Below are 6,515 nucleotides of genomic sequence, written 5' to 3'. Positions count from 1 at the left end.
AATCCCCAGTGGGAGGCGTGCAGGAGGCAGCGGATCAATGATTCTCTCATCATTGATGTTTCTCTCTCTCTCTCCCTCTCCCTTCCTCTCTGGAATCAATAAAAATAGATTTTTTAAAAAAAGAGAGAGAATATCCTTGCCTTGCCCCAGTCTTAGGGGGAAAGCATCTGTTTCTCAGCAGTAACTTTGATGCCAGCTGTGGACTTTTTGTAGATGCTATTTATCAAGTGCAGGAAGTTCTCTATTTCTAATTTGCTGAGAGTATTTATCATTCATGGGTCAAATGCTTTTTCTGCATTAATTTATATGATTTTTCTTCTTTAGGCTATTGATATGGTGGATTACATTAATTTTTGAATGTTGAACCAGCCTTGGATACTTGGAATAAATCTCATTTGTTTGCAGTGTACAATTCTTTCTATACGTTGTTGCATCAGACCAATATGTCTGCCTTGAAGGATTTTATAGTCAGAGGGCAATCAAGAGATAGACACACACTCAACTATAATCCAAGGTGGAACAAAGCAAGTGTAAAAGAGGGGGAAATCATACAAGCTTTTAATGGGGGAAAACATTATATCTTGTTTGGAGGAGTTAGGTGACACTACTATGTAAAATGTGGCTAATATGGAATCAGGATTTATATTGTTGAATCCAAACCCTTCCCTTGTCTATAAATTAGGTAGTCGCACAGTCCATCTCTCCCGAAATAAGGAACTGGTATCTGATCCCAGTTACCCCATCCTCATGTCAGTAAGCTTTTCTTTGCCTCACACAGCCACCCACTTAAATAGGTAACATGAATCTTGACTTTTAAGTAACTTATTTAGAAAATGAACATGGCTGCTCCTTTGAATTTCCTCATTCTTTCAATAAAAAGAACATTGGAAGGCCCAGGTGGGTCTAGAATTGCGTAATTCTGCAATTGAGTAACACCATCGCGTTCTTGTGCTTCAGACTCCTAGAGCCAAACAAAGAAAACATAATCCCCATCTGCCACAATATAGCTTCCCTCTCCTTCCTGGGGGAGGCGGTTCCCGGCCGAGACAGCCATCACTGCATGTTCTCTGGGTGACTTGCCTTTAACATGTGAATTAGCTCTTTTTTCCTAGACTTGGGACAGTTATTGTTTCCACAGAAAATTCACAGAGAAACTTAAGTTGGAGTTCACATGTGCTTTTTCTTTGCAACTTAAAGAGCTAAAGTTCACTTTGCCTTAAGGACATTTAAGATAATTTGCAATGGCTTATCCCAGGTAAGGGACACTTTTTAAGGCTGTTCAAAATGAAAAGAGCACATGTCCTAATTGCTTTTTATTATTACTGAAAATTGGGTTCTTTTTATCATAGCCATGTGCAATAGTGCAGAGGTATTTCTCCTCATCTCAGATAGAGAATTAATTTTCCTGAAATAACAATTATAATGAAGATGATAATATCAGTGTTAATATTTATACTTAATCTGACCATGTGTCTGGTGCTTTATATAGATGATTTTATTTGATTTTATTTAATCCTCTCAACCACGCCATGAGCTAGAAATTGTTAATATCATCTCCATTTTAGAGAAGAGGTAAGTAGATTGCCCAAGGCAGCAGGCAGTAAGTAGCTGAGCCAGTGTTTCAGTTGTGATTGGTCTGATACCAGTCGTTCGGTTTGGTACCCTAATGAGTGATCTACTGCCATGTCTTGGCTGTCTTTGTTAGCCTAAGTCATTGGTCAGCACTCATCCCCAACTCACACATGCACATGCACATGCACATGCATGTGTGCATGTACACACACGCACACACACACACACACACACTTAATCCAGTGTACTCTGTGGCTTCCAATTATCTTAACCCTCAAGTTCCTCCACAAACTGCCTCTTCCCCTACAACAGTGGTTCTCAACCTTGGCTGCACATTAGAATCACCTGGGAATTTTTTTTAAATCCTGATTTCTGGGCCTTATCCTCCAGAAGTTCTGTTTCTTTGTTACTAATGTTGTGGCCCCACCCCATAACAAAGAAACAGAATTTCCAGAGGATGAGGCCCAGAAATCAGGATTTTAAAAAGATTCCCAGGTGATTCGAATGTGCAGCCAAGGTTGAGAACCACTGCTCTACAACCAGTTCCTCAATTAAGCCCCTCAATACAGTAAAAGAGTGACTTGTTTTTTAAGAATATATTTTATTGATTTTTTTATAGAGAGGAATGGAGAGGGATAGAGAGTTAGAAACATCGATCATCTGCCTCCTGCACATCTCCTACTGGGGATGTGCCCGCAATCAAGGTACATGCCCTTGACCAGAATTGAACCTGGGACCCTTCAGTCTGCAGGCCGACACTCTGTCCACTGAGCCAAACTGGTTAGGGCAAGAGTGACTTGGTTTTTTCCAGCTCCACAAAGTCTCATCTTCTCTCAGGCAGCTCCCTGCAGCTGCAATGCCCGCACCACCTCCTCACGACTGTCTCCCTATAGCTGGGTCAGCTCCAAAAAAAAATTTCCAAGGATGAAGAGAAGATAGGCAGTGGGTGGCTGAGCCCAAGGTGAAATAAAATAATGTTTTCTTTTATTGATTTACCCACGTTTGTCTTTTAATTTCTGGAGTACCTCGATTGCATTCAAAAATGTTAATAGGAGTTGAAGGTCTCTTATTCATACAGTTCCAATCTATTCTGCAAATAAGCAGCAGTGAAAATGATTCAGACGTGAATAATCCCCCCAAACCTTTGCTTATTGAAATGAATCAGAGATGATTACTAGGTTGGAGAATTTGCATCCACACAATTTTCTAGTCTCACAAACATAATTTTCTTTCGATTTAATAGAAAATATTTGCTCTTTTAAAAGCTGTTGTGAATGGTGGGACTGTGTTCTCTACGCCTCCGCAGGAATGTTGCAGCACCGTCCACTGCTTGCTGCCCCTCAGAGCCGGGGTTTATGTGCTCTCCAGGCCGCCCAGCTCTGTGGGGCTCAGCTTCGACCTGACCTCTGTGAAGATCCATATGTTGTGTTGGTCATTTCATCCGCTAAGAAGTCAGTGTCATTTTGCTAGTTGGGGTGTTGGCAGTTTCTTCCTGCAGGACAACTTCCCATTCACATGCAGGTTGGGAGGATAAAGATAACCTGTCACATCTCAGGGGTTTATCCAACCACTTCACTTTTCAGATTTAGCTGAGGATAGGAGGACATTTTAATTGGAGTTGCTCTGAAAAGAGGGCGGGGAGAGAATGCTTTTTGTCTGGGATCCTTCAGAACCATCTGGAATACACATGAGATTCGTTTTCTGCCATTGTCTCCCCGAAGCATCAGGCTGTTGTTCCAGGTGTGTGAAGTGCCTGGATGACGTAGGGTTAATACTTGATTTTCATTATGTCCAACAGCTTGGTCCTTTATTCTCCGAGGGATGTGTTTTCAATGTCACAGGAGATTTCTTTATCCCCCACCAAATGCATCTTTACAAACAGCTCAACTGGTGTAAGGCCTCAGGTGGGCTCCGGGGACCTACGAGAACAAGGTTTCGCTGTAGGCACAGGGCGATTCACACGTGGCATTATATTAAAGGCATTTTGAATTTCTCTGTTCTGGTTTTCTGTAGAAACAAGCATCCCTCATCCCGAGGCTAAACAAGAGAATCCAGGGTTCCTTGAAACTATGTTGGACAAAAAGCAAGGCATGCAGATGATACTGAGGAAAAAAAAATATTGTCTAAGAAAGAGAAAGGAAATAAAGAAAAAAATTAAAAATATTTTTAAAGGAATAATACTCAGAGTTAACACATTATCTTGAAAATAGAGGAAAAGTCAAGAAACAAAGTAGATAAATATAATTTAGGAATATAATTTTAAGTGAAAAGTTCCCAGAGATGACATCCTGTGTGATACCTTTAAAAAATACATTTATATTGTGAAATATAACACAAAGTGGATCAAGTCACCCTTTTAAAAATAAATTTAAAACAACCCAAACAAAGGTATATGCTATTAATAAATATATATAAGTGCATTAAATTATGTTAAAAGGAAAGGAAAGCAACAATGGACTTAAGTGGCAAGGCGGGAGGCGAGGGGTAGGGTGGACCAGCACCTCATGTGGGTATAAGTTATTGTCGTCATTTTAGTTTTCTGTTGGGTGGTGTTTTGAAACTGTTTATGATATTATTAAAACAAACGAGCCAACAAATGAACAACAGATAAATAAAAGAGCTTTTATGTAGAAATGATGAAAAGTTGGTATGAATAGAGGATTATGAGTAATGCAGTTCTGTGCACCTGAGGTCCAATAAAAACAAAGGAAAAGGGAGGAGGAAATATTTGCCCTTTGAGTAACATATTCCACGCCTGGCAGTTCCTACACTGTATATGCCTTTCCCCACAATATTGGACATTAATTTCCACGGATGTATATATATATATATATATATATATAAGTGGATCTCTAGAGAACTCTCAGTTTCACCAGGAAGCATTAGCCTTTTGGGAGCTACCCTCCCTTTCCTGCAGAAAAGGGGAAAGTAATTTGTTTAGACAGGGTCCAGGCAAAAGCGCCCTCTGCTGTCAGGTAGTGGAGTGGCAGTCTTACTCCGACTCACCAGGTCTTATGTCTCCACTTTCAGAAACAAGAGAGCTAACAAGATACGTTTCAAAATGGATAACTTGAATTTCCAAGCAGAGCTAACATTCCTCCCTGCCTCCCACAAACTTTCTAAACTGTAGAATTTTAAAAATTTATATATATCTTTATTGATTTTTAGAGAGAGAGGAAGGAAGAGAGGGACAGAGAGAGAAACATCTATGTGAGAGAGAAACATGGATAGGTTGCCTCCTGTATGCACCCTGATCAGGGATCAAACCTGATACAGTGGGGCCTTGACTTATGAGTTTAATTCGTTCTGAGACACAGCTCGTTAAGGAGCTCGTTAAGGAGCTCGTTAACTCAAATTACTCTGTCCGCTCAATGCAAAAAATCAGCGGAGAGACAGCTGGTATCTCAAAAAACTCGTTAGTCGGGACACTCATAAGTCAAGGCCCCACTGTACCTGGATACATGCCCTGACTGGGAATCAATCCTGTGACCTTTTGGTGCATGGGATGACGCTCACCTAGAGGATGACGCTCAACCAACTGAGCCACACCAGCCAGGGAAAACTATGGAACTTTTTAAAAAAATATATTTTATTGATTTTTTACAGAGAGGAAGGGAGAGGAATAGAGAGTTAGAAACATCAACAAGAGAGAAACATTGATCAGCTGCCTCCTGCACACCCCCTATTGGGGATGTGCCTGCAACCAAGGTACATGCCCTTGACAGGAATCGAACCTGGGACCCTTCAGTCTGCAGGCCGACGGTTTATCCACTGAGCCAAACCAGTTAGGGCAAACTATGGCACTTTTAATCCTTATTTATTATATTTATTCTTCTTATTGATTGCTGCAGGCTGGGTTTCCTGGTTCACAAGTTATGGAGATTATTGAGATGAGCTTTTGAGAATAAAGGATATGAGGGAAGTGGGATAGGGCCTTGGGAGAAGATGGATTGTGATGCAGTCATCACAGAGGCCTCCCCCACCCCACCGAGCGCTATGAGGCTGAACTAAGACGCGGATGCTGGGCCATTGAACACCGCTTCCTCAGGGCAGCCCACATCCAAGGCTGTCTCTGGGGAGGATTTTCCCATCACCACTTTCTTTCAGAACCTCCCTCCCTCTGAATGAGGATATAATGCAACAGCAGCCAATTTTAGCGTATACATCCACACTGAGCCAACTCTTCTGTGAACTCAGCTTGGCCATCTTTCATCCCTGGGCCTACGGTGGCACTCACTATAGGTGTGAGCTGATGGGGAGACATCACTGTAATAGTCCTGGATGTTGAAGACATCTGGGTTGCCTGCCTGTACCACTTCTGTGTTTAACGTAGTTATAATTCTCTCCTGTATACGCCACAGTCGTGAACTCTAGGTGTCTACCACTATAATTCTCCTACAGAATCTTGCCATAAACTTCATATGGCCTTGCCCTGGCTGCATGGCTCAGTTGGTTGGAGCATCGCCCCGTACATCAAAAGGTTGTGGATTTGATTCCCAGTCAGGGCACACCCAGGTTGGGGAGTGCATGGGAAGCAACTGATTGATGTTTCTCTCAAAGCCGTGACCCTTCAGTCCACAGGCCAATGCTCTAACCACTGAGCAACGAGCTAGGGCTACTTTTTTGTTTTTATTTATTTTTAGAGACAGAGGAAGGGAGAGAGCAAGAGACATAGAAACATTGATGAGAGAGAATGTCATCTATGTCACCTTTCATAACCCTCAGTAAATGGGTTGGAGCAGTATTGGCAAGTGTGGGATGTGCTGTCTCCAGAACCTGGTTGTGTGATAGTCCTGGCATAGACCACGGAAATCCTAAAATACTTCACTGATGTGGTCAACTGCTGAGTCTTCATAAGGTTTATCTCAGACTCTCTGGAACACAGGTGCTTTACGAAAGCCTCCAACATCCTAGCTCCCTTTGCTCATCTGGCCCAGTTACCA

This window comes from Myotis yumanensis, unplaced genomic scaffold (assembly GCF_028538775.1).
Source record: "Myotis yumanensis isolate MYYU_CA2020_CCGP unplaced genomic scaffold, mMyoYum1.0.hap1 SCAF_9, whole genome shotgun sequence".
Lineage (NCBI taxonomy): Eukaryota > Metazoa > Chordata > Mammalia > Chiroptera > Vespertilionidae > Myotis > Myotis yumanensis.
Note: the sequence above shows the minus strand (reverse complement) of the source record.